This window comes from Sus scrofa, chromosome 17 (genome assembly GCF_054392235.1).
Source record: "Sus scrofa isolate SSC_HxYL_T2T_F1_AM1 chromosome 17, Sscrofa_HxYL_maternal_Yorkshire_Landrace_v2.0, whole genome shotgun sequence".
In the NCBI taxonomy this organism is placed as follows: Eukaryota; Metazoa; Chordata; class Mammalia; order Artiodactyla; family Suidae; genus Sus; species Sus scrofa.
In genome coordinates this window covers 63,539,516-63,557,657 of record NC_139399.1, presented here as the reverse complement: position 1 = coordinate 63,557,657, position 18,142 = coordinate 63,539,516, and the positions used below count along the sequence as shown (strand labels likewise).

Here is an 18,142-nt window from a genome sequence, read left to right as displayed (position 1 = left end):
AAAAACTGGGAACAGAGCAATGCAAAAAGTAACCATAACAAGAACAAGACATATCCAAATCTATATCAAGAATGCTCCAGAAATAGTTAAAAAGGCCAAAAAAAAAAAAAAAAAAAAACCCACCCAACAACTATTAAAACTCAACTCTGACAGGGGATCATGGTATCTAAGGAAAAATAAGTATTTATTGAGGGTCCAAAATGAAAATCGTGGTTCGAGTTGCAGACAAAGACAGGAAGCATGAGGACCTTCACTGTGATATCCCAAAGGATTATAGAATAATGCGAACAGGCGCTGTCCCTTCTGCTCGATTGAAACATTAACCTCACAGCTCTCTGGCAAGCATGCATGTATTACAGATGACGTGGCTAAGGCACAGAACAGTCAGGAACCTTACCCAAGGCTCCACCTCCAGAGAGGGAAGGGGCCAGTTTTCTGACTGTGTGTGAACACCTCTGCTCTACGGCTTCCATTTTTATTTTATGCAGTTGCTAAGAGTTCAAAGCCAGCCCCCCACACAGGGAAGGATGCCTGGGATGGAATCAGTAATGGCCCTTCTGGATTCAATTCGGAAGCTCCACAACAAGAAAGAAATTCAAAGAAAGTCAAAGAGATTCAAAGAAACGAGCTCGCTCCGGCACGGCAGTAAATTGTGTGCCTGCTCGTACTCACAGGGTGCCCAGAGTTGTGTGATGTATGATAACACATGCAAGTCGCTTACTGACTATGCTGAGAGTCTACCTTATCCCACATTTTCCTGCGTTTCAAATGATCCCCTAGTGTGGTTGACAGATATCCACTTTGTCTCTCTCTCTCTCTTTCCTCCTGAGCCCCATTTTCAATAGCTCAGCCCCTGCTGTGTAAAAGGGAGAATAAACCTATGCAATCAAAAGGTGACCTTATTCTGGTCGCCAAGCCTGAGCAAAGAGAGACGCAGGCTGGGAATCATCATCCTTAAAATTCCAGACCATACCCTGTCACACTGGCCTCTAGGTGATCATTACAGAAGGTGGAGTGGAAACAGGGCTGCTTAACCGAGTCCATTTTCAGAGCACCACAAGGTCTGGTCCTGAGCTTGGACAAGCCCGACAGGGCACCACAAGTGGGAAAATGGTTTTCAGCAACACATGCGAATTGATCAGTGTGTTTTCCAGGACAAGCATCGTTTCATAGATAGCAGTTAGATGGGGTAGGGCAAAAGGTTGAGGGTTCAGCATGTAGAGAGGAAAAGAATAAAACAAGACACAAGGAACATAATTTACAATTTTTCCCCCAGATCGCTATTTCACATCTTTGTCTCGGGGGACAGGAACTGAAGAGTGTCCCCATTGCAGAGGTGGTTTTTGCTTTGGATTTGTTTTTTGTTTTTTTTTTCCCACCCAAAGCGACATAAAATTCAAACAGAATTAGGGATATTCAAGAAGAATGGATAGCTTTCGATGCACTCTCTCTTCAGCCAGCACGCAGCGTCTCTGCAGCACCGTGTGGTTGTGAGCAACCCCTTTCTGTTCACACTATTCCCTCCTCTGTCCTCACTGTAGTTCCCCAGGGAAAAATCACCACTTCCCTCTGTTTCCCTTTGCCTCTCAGCTTATTGTACGTATATGTTTATGGTTTCTGGGCTAAGTCTGCTTTTCCTGTCTGTATTTTCCCCATAGATTAGCCAAACTATTGCTTTCTTAAAAGGCGCCCTCTGCTCCACAGAGAGAGAGTACTTGTTAAACTACCACGTTGGGAGGAAGAGAGAAGAAGGCAAGAAGTCTGGGGCATGGGTGAGTTTCTCCAACCAAGTTTTTGATAGTCTTTGGCTAAGGCCTACACTTTTTGTACTAATGACTGATTTCTTTAATAGTTTTCACTGAGTAATTATTTTCAGATAAATATGAATTGCTATGTATTGATCAGTTATCATCTGCCAGGCATATGCTAAACCCACTACATATTTTATGTAATCTTTACTTTCCCCATTTAATAACTGGAGAAACTGCATCTTGAAGACATGCGTTTGCCCTGTTCATACAGTGGGGATGTAGCAAAGCCCAGACTCAAATTCAGACTCAAACACTGCTCTTCAGCAGTGGGATGCATAAGACCTGGCAAGATGCAAGGTTGGTAGACGCTATGGGATGTTCAGGACAAGAGAGAAGGACAAACTATTTTAACCTAGCCCTTACTATGCACTAGGCATCGTGCAAGGCGCTTCTATTATGATGTTATTACTGCACAAAATTACTATTACAAGCTTAGGAGTGAGGAGTTATTGTACTCCTGTTTAACGCACGAGCAAACTATGGCGGAGCGATACTAAAAAAAACTTGACCACATCACACAGCGAATCAGTACTAGAGGTAGAACCAAGCCCAGGTCGGATGGCAAAGGTTACAAGATGCCACAGCAAAAATGAGCACCCACAAGACTAGGACTTCCCTCTCTCACTTCCTCTGAGTCTTCGCTCCGGGAAAAACAAGCTTCCGTGCTATGAGCTGCCCTTGAAAGAGGTGACACGGATAACCCGAGCTGACAGACAAAGAGAACTTGAGACCCGCCAAGAGGCGCAAGAGTCGGCTTGGTGATGGATTTTCAAAGACCTGCCAAGAGGGTGACTTGAAAGCAGAGCCTCTCCAGGTCCAGCCTTGAGAAATCAGTGGCCCCAGCCCACGCCTTGATTCCCACCCTATGGGATAATACGAGTAGGGCGCAAGGTGAAGAACAGCGCTGGGGAGGGCGACGTGTTCTAGAAACGTGATCTAGAAGATGCTCGTCTCTTCTGTCGGAAGGGCTGCACTAAGTCCCTTCCGGAGCAGGACCAGCTTTAAAGGACTAAAATCTCCAACGATCTCATGAATAACTAAACATTCTGTATTTATGTGGGTTCTCTCCTTTTCTGGGAGAATCCTTACACTTCAGGAGGGGTGAAGGTTTGTTAAGGTTTGTTTAGGTCACGTGAATCAAGTCCATACATTAGCTGACCTTAGCCTCAGAGACGAGAAGTTCTGAGTTTTGGAGAGGAGACATCAAAAAGTGGAAAGCTTAAAGTTAATAAATTGATTTGAAGTACCGCGAGATAGGTTGGGTGTTATGTAACTAACGCTTAATATTTATTGAGCAAATTTACCATAAATAATTCACAATTCACTCAACACCAGGCTAGAAGTAAACTCTTCAAAAATTAAAATTATATTTGATTCACAACGCATTTATTTATTTATTTAATTTACAATTGCGGGCCTGTCCTGCTTTACAATTGCAGTGTCTCTATTGGCTGGATCCCAAACTAGTCAGACTTTTCACATAATCAAGACAAGTTTTCTGTGAACTTCTGAGAGAAAGTGACAAGTAATAAGCCAGCTAGACAAGAATGTCTTTCAGGTGATGTCAAGGAGATAAGCAAGACCTATTTTTAAACGAATCTGATATTAATATGCTACTATTTGGAGTGTCAGCTTAATAAAAAGAAGGCAGACCTTGGTGCCAGTATAAAAATATTGATCCTGTGAATTGCTCAAGCCAGTTCCTCTCACGACTGTTACCTGAACATAGTCATGTGAAATTCTAGGTAATTGCATCTAGGAGCCTTTTACAAATTTTGTAGATACATAAAGGATTCCCAAACAATGAGATCTTCCACCTTGACCTCTCTGAATTAAACTGGGGGGGGGGGAGTAGAGGGGGCATTCCTTTGAGACAAAGGAGCTTCTAAAGAAACCATGGAGTTGAGGAGTGGAGAACACGACAGATTAAAAATTCTAGGTGCCTTAGAAAATGACAGAAATTCTGAGATAGAGTCTATTTGGCAGCCCCAAACACTGTCAGTATCACTTCTATTTATCTTTCTGACCCATCTCCATTTTTCCTTTCAAATCAAAAGCTAAAGTAAGACACACATTTGGGGGAAAGTTGTCAAAATTCATTTTATGGAAATGTGCTACTCACGGGTATCCTGTGACCGGCAGCAGCATCTTTTGAAACTGAAATTGAAGAGATGATATGGTGATCTGCCTCTTCTCTCCATCAGTGTTCAGCTAGAAATAAATTGGAAACCCACGTGAAAATACAAACTCCTTTTTGGTTTGAGCTTCCCGAATAATGGTTTCACCCCATCCTTGAAGAAAAATAAAAAGTCACAAGGCTCCCGGAAAATGTGGCCTCTAGAATCTTCTTTAGAACATATGGACAGGCTTAGCTATGAGAAACTGCATTCACAAATTGATCGTATAAAGCTCGTAACTAAACTAAAACCTTTGGGTCTCTGTGACTTAGGAATTCTAAGACGAACTCACTCCAACTTCTAAAGAACTGGAAGCCCATCCTTAGGTCTAGCAAGTCCAAATCTATTGCTTAGCAGTGGGGGGTTCGAATGACAGGAACATAAATCAAAGCCGATTAAGCAAAAAATAAAATGAAAGACTAAAAGCGTCTGGGAATGTGGCCCTCCCTTTCAAGGTAGCTGGAAGTAGAATTCAAACACTCTTATCAGAAGTTTATCTCAGATTTTCCTCTCTTCTCTTCCTCTCGCTCCATCTTCAGTTCTCCCTTCTGTTCTGTTGCACTTGCTTTCAAGCCAGTCCCTTTCTCTTACAGCTACAGATGCTCCAGATTTACACCCTCACAGCCTTTTTCTCAGCAGCTTCTGCAAACACCGTGATATTCAGGCTCACTGGACCACACTGAGCCTGAACCAAATGGTGTAGGTGTGGATTAGAACGTGCTGATGCCAGCCGTGGTCATGGACCTGCCCCTTGAGACTGAGGAGAGACGAGCAGCCAGACACCCCTGAAACGCATGGGCCTGGGGACAGGTGGGCCTATGAGGAATAACTGAAGGGGTGGTCTAGAGGAGGAAGTAAAATGTGAGCAGGAAAAAGCCACAGATGCCCACGACACTGCCCACCAACCCCAGTCTTCATTAGGCAGTGTGCATTTTCTGATAAAGCCAAAGCATTTTAAACTCCTCATTAGGTTGGAAAATTTTGTGATGCCCTCCCGCTTATCAAAAGTGATGACAAACTCCAAATTAAAAATAATTGGTAAACAAGTATCACAGATGGCAAATTCTACGCTACGTGTAGCCTGGCATGATTTTTATTGCCACCATACAGAATGTCAAAAACTGGACACATCGCTTAATTTGATTCCTATCACCCATCTGATTGGCAGTGAAAAACAATGTGACCAAAATCTGCGATGTGCCTAAAGAAAGCAGCATTCTGTGAAAAGAAGACTCAAATGGATTTTCTCAAACTGCAGGTATGCGGCTAGAACACAGCCACGGCGTGCATAATCTCTAATGCCCGGCTTCATGATCCCTGGGCCTGATCACAGGGACAGACAGGTTTCCTCAAAGCTCAAAGACAATTCACATTCTGAAACAAACCTTCCTGGCATAACAAAACTTCTCTGAACCAGCCATTATAGACAATTAATTTGATTTATGTAGGGGCTTCTAAGCTGAATAATTGGTCCAGTCTCTAAAATGAATGCTAAAAAGGCCATTGGCAAAGGATGGTAACAAGTTCTGCCATGTCTTCTTGGTCATGTCTATAATTTAACACCCATCTGTGGACACAATTACAACTGCAAATTAACAGATGGCCCTGTCCATGTATAAAGCAGTGATTCACACAGAAAAAGAATGGTCTTATAAAATAATTGGGTGCAAAAACATTAACTTCAAAAAAAGTTAATATATATCATCTTCAACTTTTAAATCCATTCTGCTGTGGATCATTCACTTACTGGGTACGTATCCAAGCACTGAAGTCCTAGCTTAAATAAGACAAACACTTAGAGTAAACTAAGGACCAAAGAAGTGTCACAATAGCATCAGACAGCAGTAAGTGCTCTGAGGAGAAATGCTCAGGTGTGAAAGACAGGTGGATGTGCAGATGAGGGTGCTGAGGTCCGAAGATGTCACCGAACCCAGGACTGGGGAGCGGGGCCACTTCTCTGAAGGTGAGACTAGGATAAAAGGAAGAAGCAAGCCAGAAGGCTGGAAAAATTATTTTGAGGAGAGGAAGGAGCAAACCAAGGCCTCGGGGCATGGTGAAGGAACTAAAATGAGTTTTGTTTCTATAACTGGCTTTATTTTGACATAAGAAGAAAGGTTTTAATGGAGTTTTTTTATCCAGAGCTTTAAAATGAGCTGTGTCCCTTTCTCCCATAGGCCAGTCTGTTGATGGTTTCATTCCTGCATCAAAATGTAAATTCCCTGAGCTCAGGGATTCTTCCTACTTGTCTGCTAAACTACCAGATTCCCAGACCTCAGAAGTGGTCAGCAGGCAGGGGGTCTTGATGTATCTACTGATTGAATAGATTTGGGGTATCGAATCTTGCAAAGTGCTTGAAAGAAACGAAAATCTTGTTTTGCGGTGCACACTCAAGACTGTTTAACAAAGCGGTGGGCGGGGAGGGAGAAAGTGCATGCTGTGAGCTTTGTTTAGGTTACATTGCAGGGGTATACCTCCCATTTCTTTCTTTCTTTTGTTTTTTCTTTTTCTTTTTAGGGACACACTCTCGACATGTGGAGGTTCCCAGGCTAGGGATCGAATAGGAGCTGTAGCTGCTGGCCTATGCACAGCCACAGCACACGGGATCCAAGTTGCTTCTGCAACCTACACCACGGGTCTCAGTAATGCCAGACCTTAACCCACTGAGCAAGGCCAGAGATCGAACCCCCAACTTCATGGATACTAGTCAGGTTCTTAACCTAGTGACCCGCAACTGGAACCCCTGTACCTCCCATTTCTGATATTGGTCATAGCACAGAAGTTGGTTAAAGATGAGCAGAAAAGGCCACAGTGCACTGGATATAAATTCCAAATGACATAACTTCCAACCTCTGAGCATTCACCACACACACACACACACACACATTTACTGTTTTCTAAGCACTATTCTCTAATATCTCACAATATACTCATTTAACAGATATTTTGAGAGCTTTCTATGTGGACCTTCCTAAGGTCTAAATATGTTGAGATAACAACACAGTGAAAAAGAATCCCAGGGAGTCTACACACAAACCCAGGAGTGGACTCATTTGCACATCGGGAAATGGGACCCCATGTGCACGGGAGGCATCGGAACAGATGCAGCCTGTCTCTGGGTAGCTTTGCCCTTGCAGCCGAGCTGGGCAAAGAATACCCCTCATTCTGTCTCTCCTTTAATCCCAGGTTTACATCACCCAGAAAAAGTTCCATTAAAACTGATGTTCCAGGTCTTAGGATGGGTTCTCTGAAGATCTGGGGGAAAGCCATCTAATAAAAATGTGTTCCTGGAAAAAACCCAGTAGAGGCGTGAGGAAACTGAACTGGGAATGGAGGAGCCCAGAGGGAGGCACATCAAGCAAAGTCCCGTGGAAGGGGACCTTCGCTCAATCCTGCAGAATAAGGATTCTAAGGGACACGGCAGCCCAACCTCAGTACCCTGTCATGGGCTGAGGGTTCCCGGGTGGGGTTCCAGCTCTCCCTGCATTCAGGCAGGGCAGTTTCGGGGTGATGGGAACCGGTGAGCAGGAACACAGTTAAGAGATCCATGGGGTAGTGTATGGAGCACAGGCAGCACCTCCCTGGCAGTGGTTCTCAAAGTGTGGTTCCAGACCAACAACCACTAACATCGCTTGTTCGAAATACAAGTTCTGGACACCTCATCCAAACCTGCAGGGGGTAGTGTATGGAGCACAGGCAGCACCTCCCTGGCAGTGGTTCTCAAAGTGTGGTTCCAGACCAACAACCACTAACATCGCTTGTTCGAAATACAAGTTCTGGACACCTCACCCAGACCTGCAAGGGGTAGTGTATGGAGCACAGGCAGCACCTCCCTGGCAGTGGTTCTCAAAGTGTGGTTCCAGACCAACAACTGCTAACATCGCTTGTTCGAAATACAAGTTCTTTCTGGACACCTCACCCAGGCCTGCAGAATCAGAAACTTCAGGAGTGGGAACAGCCACGGTCATGAGCAGCCCTCCCTATGACTCTGAGTTTAAGAGCTACGGCAATGTTTATATGCATCAGGCTCTTCTTTCTCTTGAAACAAGCATCACCGAAGCTGGGCATGGGGAGACCAAGCAGAAAGATGCCAAAGTGAACCTCTAGCTTCCAGGCAAGCCCATTTCTCCGAGTCAGCCTTGTCTCTAGTTTAATACCTTTTACCTGAGTGTTTTTAATGCAAAGCATAGTCAGAAGACTAATGGGGACTCCGTCTCCCTCTCAATGAAAACAGCATCTCTGTTTTCCAATCCATCAAGTACCAATCCATCGATCCTACCTATTACAATAAAATACTGAGCCCAACGCCAGAAAGTGGGATGTGCCTCTTTAAGGAGTCACTGAAAACACCTTGACACATCCTTCTGAAACATACCACAAGCAGCTTTGGAGGTCGGAGTCTGTATAGATGTTTCTCTTTATACATCCTCTGCTGAAAAGACAGGGAAGAAAATTTCCATCTCCTTGAAAGTCTGACTCCCATAGAGATGTTTTACTCTTGTAACAAAAGAGCTGTATTGTCCATCAGATTAACACAGGAATTAACTGTATGGACTTAACCTCAGACACCTTGGGTTTGAATTGTGTCCGCCACTTACCAGCCGTGGCATCTGAACTTCTACAGACCTCACTGTCCTTACGTGAGGGAGAAACTGAAAGGCCTACCTAGAAGGACTGTTAGAAGAACTAACACGGAGCTTGTGGTAAATATTTCAAACGTTATTAAGACTGCTGTTATTATCAGCAGTATGGTCATTTTGACCAGGTAAAATATAGTTACCGTCATACAAGTCAAATGTATTCACATCTGTCACCTGCAAGTTGGTGAAATGGTGATTCTGAGTTTTTTAATACCGACTGCTAAGCCACTTGTCTTAGATGGTTTCTATCCTTTCTTATAATTAACACGGTATAGAAAAAAGGGAAACATTTTGCAGCAGGTCAATTTCTAAGTAATTACCTTATGATTTTCTTGTTTGTTTGGTTTTTCTCTTCTTTTTTTCTTTTTGGCGCTACCCTGCAGCATGCAGACGTTCCCAGGCCAAAGATCGAACCATTGCCACAGCTGTAACCAGAGCCATAGCTATGATAATGCTGGCTCCTTCACCTGATGAGCCACAAGGGAGCTCCTCTAAGTAATTATTTTGGAAAATTCCTTCCAATGATCTGTGCTTAATTTTGTTATGCCGTACCTCCCAAAGCATTACAATTTTACAAAGCAAAACCTCGAAACTCTTCTCATGAAAAGACACCAGAAGAGGCATCAGCTGCCCTTGGTCAAATCAGGTGGAGACAGTCATTGACAAGAGGCACCACATCCAACGTCCAACTCAAAACAGGGTTACCTCCTCCCCGGTGACAGTTCCAAGTCCTCGAGGAGGGGAAAACGGGGCTAAACTGAGCACGCTACATTTGTCAAAACTGGAAGGATTCCTGAGGTGAGCCCAGATGTCAGATCTAACGCAGGAAAAAAAGCTCATTTTGACTTTTTCCTACCGGAGGCAGCAGGAAACAGGAACTGGGTCTTTGAGTGGCATCCTCGCATTAGCGTAGTTACACTGTGGTCCCTGTGGGTTTCTCTATTAACGGCTTTGCTATTACCCAGGCTTTGATCTATGCTGGACTTCCCACTGTTTTGCAGAATAAGAAGCTTCCCTGGCTTTATGACAATCCAGCCTATCCGTAAGGCATTTAATATTATTTCACCATCCATACCTCTACCCATATTGTAGTTTCACAGAGAAGTGATTTTCCTTCTCTAAAAATAAGACACTGCACTTAGAATTACACTTCTAAGATGACAGTAATCCAGTAATCACTTCTGGGAACCGAGATTTGTAGGACAACGTAACATAATAATTATTATACAGTTAGATATGGAGATGATGAGAGGAAATGCAAATTGCATCATTCCTGATAGCTCAGTTCCAATGAAGTTGACATAAATTAAGGGTGAATCTGAAAGGAAAGCAATTTGGGTCTTTTATCTCAGATCAAGTTTTTCTCCAGGAAGAAAGAAAAAATTACCCAAAAGCTTCGAAAATTAAGAAAACCTTGTTTAACATATAGTGCATCAAAGTTCCTTTTCCTCCCCCATTTCACTTAAAAATTAAAATAACCCAGATGAATCACTTTCCCATATTATAAAATATAAATGACTTCAAAGAAGGCAGCTATTTTCTCTTTTTCCCCACTTCCACCTCTATTTTATATAAACTAGTGTTCATCATAAGGTACTTTTAAAAAAAATCTCAGAGGAAGAAAGAGGAAGGTCTTTTCTTCATTATCATGCTTGTTTCTATTCTTTTTTTCTTTCTTTCCTCTTTTTTTATAACACACAGCAGTTTCCTTTGCCTGGAGGAGGAGGGAAATCTCCACGGCCAGGGCATTGGGTGTGTTAAGTTGCATGTGTTTATCAGTTAAAGAAAGCATAGGCTTCACACATCGAGATTAAAAGTTTCACTCCAAGAAATTCCTTTCATTTAAACTGCTGGGAGACAGACTGAAAGAGAGACAGAGGGAGAGAGAGAGAAAACTGTCAAAGCATAACATATATTTGACTAAGATACAACGCAATGGTTTATGTGACAGTAAAATTACATCCTGGGCGGCTTCCCTGAGGACAGTTCACTTAGAAATAGTGCTGCAAAGTCAGTCAGTAGGAAAAACATTTCCATCTTCATTTGAAAGATTAGCACCTTGTTCCTCTTTGTCACCAAATTGAAAATAAAACCCGTTTCCTGGGCTTGCATAAGGCATGGAGGAGAAATGTGATTTCATGTGCTATATTCCACTGGCACTAGCTGTGTCTCTCATGTCAAACCAGCTCCCTCCACTGGGCTAAAAATGACCAAAATTCTTTGCCTGGTAGGGTTTCTATTTGTCATGTCTGTGATCCACTCTGACCTCATTAAACTCAGGCTTGTGACATCTGAAGGTTAACAGTGTTTTCAGGTTTTGGGTGGGTGGGTGTGTGTGTGTATGAACAGCAAAATGCATAGGGCAGTATACAAGCAAACACATCACTTTTTTGATCCTTCCCACATCTGTGTGGTTTTGTGTTACTGATAAATATGAAGGTTAAACAAAATACTGGAAAATGGATTTTAAAATTAAATATGAGGCTGTATCAATGAAAAGGACAGAAAAGCTAGGCATGGTGAGGGAAAAAAGGCTTTGAAACATTCAGTCCCCAACTCTGTGTAATCATGCTTACTGCACAGGACTATCGTCAAATTGAAAATACAGCATCTGGGTAAGCTGCTGATAGGAAAATAATTAGCATAGAGGCCTGTTACAAAGTAGGTGCTTGGATTAATTTGTATTCCTTCACCTCAAATTGGCAGAAACCTGATTGAACATGATTCAAGTCACTGAAAAGTACATGACGTCATTTGGACACAGCCGGATACAAGATTCCGGATATTTCTCCTTCTCCTGACTCTGCTGCTTCTCTGCAAGGGCTTCATTTGTAGACACATAGTCTGCATTGGGTGTTCAGTTTCCCACCAGCAGCTGGAGCCTTATATTCTGTGGGGTCAGCAAAACTTCTTTGAAGGTGGGAAGTGAAGCGAGGTGGGGGCATTCTCCCCCTATAATTCCAGAAAAAGTCTGCAGGCTAATTCTCCCTGCCTCAGAGGCATCACATGTCAAACCAAACCAGTCACGGTGCCTTTGACTGGCCGAGTATCAGCCCAGGACCACCTCCGGAGCTGGAGACTGACGCTCTCCAAAACACAATGAACAAAATGAGAAAAAAGGTAGGCTTCCTCAAAAGAAAACGGGACAGTGGGGATCAAAAGGAAGGGGGTGAATGCTGGGCAGGGCTGCCAGGCACAACAGCTGCTGAAATGAAGGAAAAAACTATGCGTGGGCCAAGGGTCATGGCAGCAGTTAAGTAGATCATTTGAAGTAGGAAAAAAAAAAAGACAATTACAAACACGGGGGTGGGGTGGGGTCAAGAACTGGCAGTATGTATGCAAGAGGGGAACAGAGCAGATTGAGATGGTCTGTTTGGGAAAATAATGAGAAATTAGGTTGATTAGGTGTAGGGCAAGAAGGAAAACTAATTAGTGTTGGGACATAAAAGTGAGGTTGCAGAGTATGGACTTGACACAATTAACTCTAGGGAGTATCGCTAGAGTTTAGCGATGGCTTCAGGTGAAAAGAGAGGCCAGACGGAAAACAGGCTGTGTTTGAGAAGAGTCTCCAGCAGTGACGAAACTCCTGCAGTTAATTTTGTGTGGGAAGATGATGGATGAAAAAAATTTAAAATAATGACCAGGGTGCCTACGACAAAGTGTCAGGAGACTGTGATAACTGGCATAACGGCGACTTGGCCAGCTTTGGTGCTGAGATACCCCTAAAGTGGGATCTGGAACCCCAAGTCTCCCCAGATGTCTGTCACTCTGCAATTCTCTCAAAATCCAGATTGTTCCCTTGAGACCTGTGTGGTCCAAAAACACACAAAAGAGAAGCTTCACTTGAGCCGAGGCTGAGGGTGACATTTTCATGCCTTGTGGCACGCCTTCACTCTCTCCGATTGCGGAACTTGATGGAGAGCTAAGATCTTGAGAAGGTAGAACTGGATATGGAACGTTTATTCCAAGACACTTATGACACTCGGAAATTATGATTTAAATTTCTATCAAAACTTTTCAACGGCTCAATTTTTAATTCAACGGCTCATTATTTTTAAAATGTCTAAATGTTTGATATAGCTATTTAGCTACAGAAATGTACTTGTTCTCCATTGGAGCCAAAGTGGGAATGACGAGCCTTAAAAACATAATGGGAGGAATTTGAGCACTTCACCTAAATTTTTTTTTTTTTCTTTTTAGGGCCGCACCCATAGCATATGGAGGTTCCCAGGTTAGGGGTAGCCCACAGCCTGTGCCACATAGCCACAGCAACATGGGATCCGAGCCGAGTCTGTGACCTACACCACAGCTCACAGCAACGTGGGATCCTTAACCCACTGATCAAGGCCAGGGATCAACCTGCATCCTCATGGATGCTAGTTAGAGCCATTAACCACTGAGCCACGATGGAAACTCCTGCTCCACCTAAATTCTAGATGTGTGTTTTGCAAAATCTATTGTGCAAAAATACTACTTCTAAAGGGTGTGAATATTTTATAATCATAGAGCTCCAGGGTCAAATGCTAGACTAATTCAAACATAAACTTTTCTCTAGAACTTTGCAAATATGAATATCCAAGTGAGGTACACAGTCTGCAGCATTTCCCAAATTTATTTGTCTCCAGAATCTTTGCGTTCTATAGAGCATCTGGTGTAGCTAGTGTCCCAAAGAACACACTTTGGGAAACAGTCTTCTGAGATACTGTCACTTCCATGTGTGACAATGAATGTAAAAATTACATAAACTCCAAGCATTTAGAAAATAGTAAGTTACAATGAGTCTTTGGATGAGTAAAACCAAGAAAATCTCAAACTAGTTTCTGGTCAGGATTTTTTTATGTTATAACGGAGTAGTGGCTATAAATTTTCTGCCTTTAATCAAGTCATCTCTAAGCTACGCAGATATATGGCAAGTGTCTAGGCCAACTACAGTTTGATTCTGAGGGAATTAATCTTTAGATGGCCATGACTGTAAGACAGTCAAATTAGGCCAATTTCAAAATATCAACAAGAGCTAATAGTCCCTGCATTACTGTCCCAGGACAGCTGAATATATAGTAATTGTGACTGAACACTAGAGAGGAGACATATTATTTCTTCACAATTTTCTTAAACAAAAATAGTCTCAACGGGGAATCATTTTTCTGATGAAAAGAAAACAGCAATGCTTCCATCCATTTCAAATTACTGCACACTCTTTTCTTTCTTCTAAACACATGTGCGGAGGGAGGAATTGGACAAATTGGGACGTGGGACTGAACATGACTGATAGGTCACTTCAGAAAATATGAGCAGTTCCTCTTGGCTCTTTCTCCCCCGACTCATAAAAGTTGGTATGACTTTTCTTTAAGAGAAAAATGGAGTGCCACCAAGGATCAGTTTGTAAACCAACGCTCACAAAGACTGGAGAGTGGCTCTCTGGGCATGGAACCTCATTGTCCCACTGGTCTTTAAACGCTATTCGCCAACTCATACGTCAAAGACTCAAAGGTATAAGCATTCAGAGGCTGTGCTGTAAGACCTTTCCTGAGCAGACAGCAGAAAATACTTCCATCTACTGAGAGACATGTCATGATCCCTTTGCCTCAAGGTTTTAAACGGGGCAGACTGAGATCACCCACGCGCTCTTTTGGAATGTAAGCCATTCTTCCCAAAAGCAGGTGTCTTCTTAGCATAACTGTCTTCTTCAGAGGCTGAGCTATTAAAGCATGAAAAAGGCAGGACGAGACAGAACACAGCCGGCAGGCAGAACCAGAACTGAAAATGAGAACTGGGAATGGACGTAGGAATCACTGGTCATACTGACTGACCTTTCTGGATTTGATCGGTATATACAGTTTGTACAGGCAAAGGTCGATTATAATAAATAATATTAATAATAAATAACTGTCTTTTTAGCTACTTGATAAACACCAGAATACTGAATTGAGGCTTTTCAAGGTTTTCACTGTATTTTTCTTTAGTAATGAATGTTAGGGTACTATCTAATTGATAATAAAGAAGAACTCTCTTCTCCTCTTCAAATGTGAAGAGTTAAGCACGTAGTTATTCCAGGATTGAGAGCATAATAACCTGCATGCTTTCCTTCTCGTTGGCATGTCGTACTGCGGTGACCATTGCTAGCCGCCAGCGTGATGCTCATTTTCTATCCTTTTTTAAAACTAACAGAACTCCGGTTTTCTTTAAGTGGGCACTGCATTCACTCAAACACACATACACACAGATTTCTAACTATTTTTTGATGTGTCTAGGTGTCAGAATTCATTTATAAGATAATATAAATTACCAAAACTCACATTGTATTAACATTTGATTTTGGAAATTAAAAAAAAAAATGGGGGGGTATTTTGTCTTTGTAGGGCTGCACCCAAGGCATATGGAGGTTCCCAGGCGAGGGGTTGAATCAGAGCTATAGCTGATGGCCTACACCACAGCCACAGCAATGCCGGATCTGAGCCACCTCTGTGACCTATACCACAGCTCATGGCAATGCCAGATCCTTTGCCCACTGAGCAAGGCCAGGGACGGAACCCATGTCCTCATAGACACTAGTCGGGTTTCTTAACCACTGAGCCATGATGGGAATTCCTAAAAAAGTGTCTTATTTCAGGTACTGCTCATTGAGTTTGTACATACATAGGCACACAATAATTCCTGGCCTACATAAGCATATTTTTTGCTTTAATTATCATCCCCTAAAATACTGATCCCCATCATATTTGCTCTTCCAGAATTTTTTAAAAAGAGTCTCTAGTAATACTTACATCATTCTTATATTTAACCTGACAAAGATAAAATAAGAAAAATATAGATCCGACTCACACATAAATACAGACGCAAAAATCCTAATGAAGACTTGGTAGATTATATTTAGTGGTATGTTAGAAGATAATAAAGCATCATCGAAAGGACTACTTTAAAGGAATCAAGAATGGTTTAGTACTAAAAATAAGCAAATTTTATGTCCTACAAATGACATCTTTAAAAAGCTGATTATTTTTTGAAATATGATATAATCTAATATTTACTGTATATAATCACATCAAAATGCATATGCAGTAAGGCATATTATTTTGGCATGGCCAAAGAGACTATTGAAATAAAAATATATATTTTGGTGATAGATTTGTGGGTGCTATTTTATGTGCTCTTTTTTCTGTATTTTTCAAATTGTCTGCCAATATAAGACAACATCATAATACTATGAAGAAAAATGAGTATACCACTGTTTAGATCCTCAGTAGGAATTAAACCAGCAAAACATGTGTGGTTTACAACAGAAAAGAGCCAACAATTTTTAGTAATTTTGTTTGTGAGGCATTTCGATATATAAGCTTCTTTGGGAATGCTTGTTAAGCCCTGGGAATAGCACCTCACCAACATCAGCTGAAAACCACAGAATGAAGTACCAATCTCAAAAGGGTCTCTAAATCTTGACTTACCCATTGCTTTTGATTGAGTTTTTTTAATCCTTCATACTCTCTTTTAACGATAATCAATTGACTGCAAGCTGATTTAAATAGAAAAAAAAATGTCAGTGATTTTTTTCTCCTCCCAATTATTTCTGGAATGGTTAAACAACTTAATGTGTTTTTTTTTTTAAACAAAATTCACTTTTACAAAAAATTCATTTTCTTAATAAATTTTGGACTACGTTATTCATCCTGAAACAAGTTCTGTAAGTTTTGACAGTTTAATTTCATAATCTCACTTTGTAGCAAAATTGACATCCTCTCCATTTAAATTTATAGACATTCTATACTAGCTATCAATTCTGACGACTAATTAACATGGGGAGGTGATTTTGTTCTCTTTGAGAACCATATTTTAGTGGTTTAGTTAGTGTTATTAATATGTTTCTATTGAAATCTCTAGAGTATATGTGTAAACAGCATCCATGTGTTTTTTCCTTCCATATAATTAACAGAAAAAGAGGTAAATTTTAGTATTATGAAATTACTTTGTAAATATTTCCGGTATATGAATATGAAAACCTTGTTTGGAAATTTACTGAATTGGAATTAATTAGTATTCTGATTTCGTTCCTAATGTGCTGCTGCTCAATTGTTTGAAAATAAATGCAGAGAAGAGAAACTGAGCTTTTAAGACTGAATGATCTATTGACTGGCTAATTAACGGGCTAGGCCATGTCAGTAGCGTTCAGATGTTTTATGCAGATTTCCAAAACCCCTGTGATTTCATAACCCGCGGAAAGATGGGGAATTTCGATGACCACCCTGGCACAGTAACCAGAGCAGTGCCTGGAGATGCAAGACTCTGCGGGCATCAGGGAACTGCGGCTCTTGGGGGCCAAACATCGCCCACATAAGGTCAATGTCAGTTACCTGAAGGGAGTCACAGGACAGGTGGTGGCCCTTCCTTAAGGCCAATAAAAACCACTGTCAGTGCTTTGAGGTGAAAAAGTGAAAGGAGTCCTGGTTAGTGCCTTCTTAAAAGGATAACCTGGAAAGAAATGACTAGACTCATCTCACATACATTAGACGGGAAACACACACACACACACTCCAGGAAAGTCAGCTGGCAGCCATGACACAGTCTTTCTGTCACTCACTACTCAACCCTGGCTGAGTCAGCTTTCAGCTGTCACCTTCCCCCCATGCACACGTGGCAAATGCCTAAGGTGTGACTGCAGTCCATCTTGTACTCCTTTTCCGCTTCCTCCTCCTCCTCTCCCTGCAAACCTCCCACCATGAAGAAACCACCTCACCTCTCTGGCCCTCAGTTTCCTTATCCGCCATGTGGTCTGTGATGTATCTTCCGGCTCTAACCATCTCTCGCTCAAATCAGAACTTAATATCCACTGAAGTATTATCTATTCTGTATCATCACTTTGGAAGGCAACCTATTTGTTCTTAAGAGTGGAGCTAGTTTTCAATACGGTATTTCTGTGTGTATGTGGAAAGAGGCTATGAAAACAAAAACTAATTGCTTTATGAACCAGAGGAGAAAACGTCTAATTATTTAATGGTTAATATTCCTCAAATAAGTCGTCGAAAAGGACATGTCCCCCATCCGAGGGACTAATTTTCTTCCTGCACGGACATCTAGCCAAGTGTACTGTGCGCCAAGAACTCGGATTACAGTGACAAACAAAGAAGCCGACAAAAGACCTCTCCAGTCTCGTGGGGAACAGAGTCAGCAAATGAGTAAGGCGCACCGAGAGAATCACACATCGTGCTCAGGGCAAAGAAGAAAACAAACAGCGTGATAGGCCAGAGGATAAAAGGTAGACCTTTTACCGAGGGTCTCTTTTCTGAAGAGATGACATTTTTAACCTGAGACTCAGGATGAGACGAAGTTCAGCGAACAAAAGCCAGGGGAAGGCTTTACGAGGGAACAGCACGTAAAGAGGCTGTGGGGTAGCAGAGCACTTGGTTTGTCCAAGGAACTGGCAGATAGCAGGGGAGATTCAGAGCGGTGAGCAGGCAGCCAAAGACTAGGAGATGAGTTTGCAAAGGAGTCCAGCCAGCTTCAGCAGTCTCGTCAAGGGCTGGAT

The 18,142-nt window shown here is 42.1% G+C and overlaps 1 long non-coding RNA gene across 11 annotated transcripts in view; it reads right to left on the bottom strand.

Annotated features, from left to right (window-relative positions):
* Positions 1–18,142, bottom strand: part of LOC110257443 (uncharacterized) — a 678,610-nt gene that overhangs the window by 534,593 nt on the left and 125,875 nt on the right. For all 11 annotated transcript variants that reach the window (XR_014832642.1, XR_014832644.1, XR_014832643.1 and 8 more), the window contains one exon: positions 3,934–4,022. This is a non-coding gene — a long non-coding RNA (uncharacterized LOC110257443). The remainder of the gene's footprint in view (positions 1–3,933; positions 4,023–18,142) is intronic.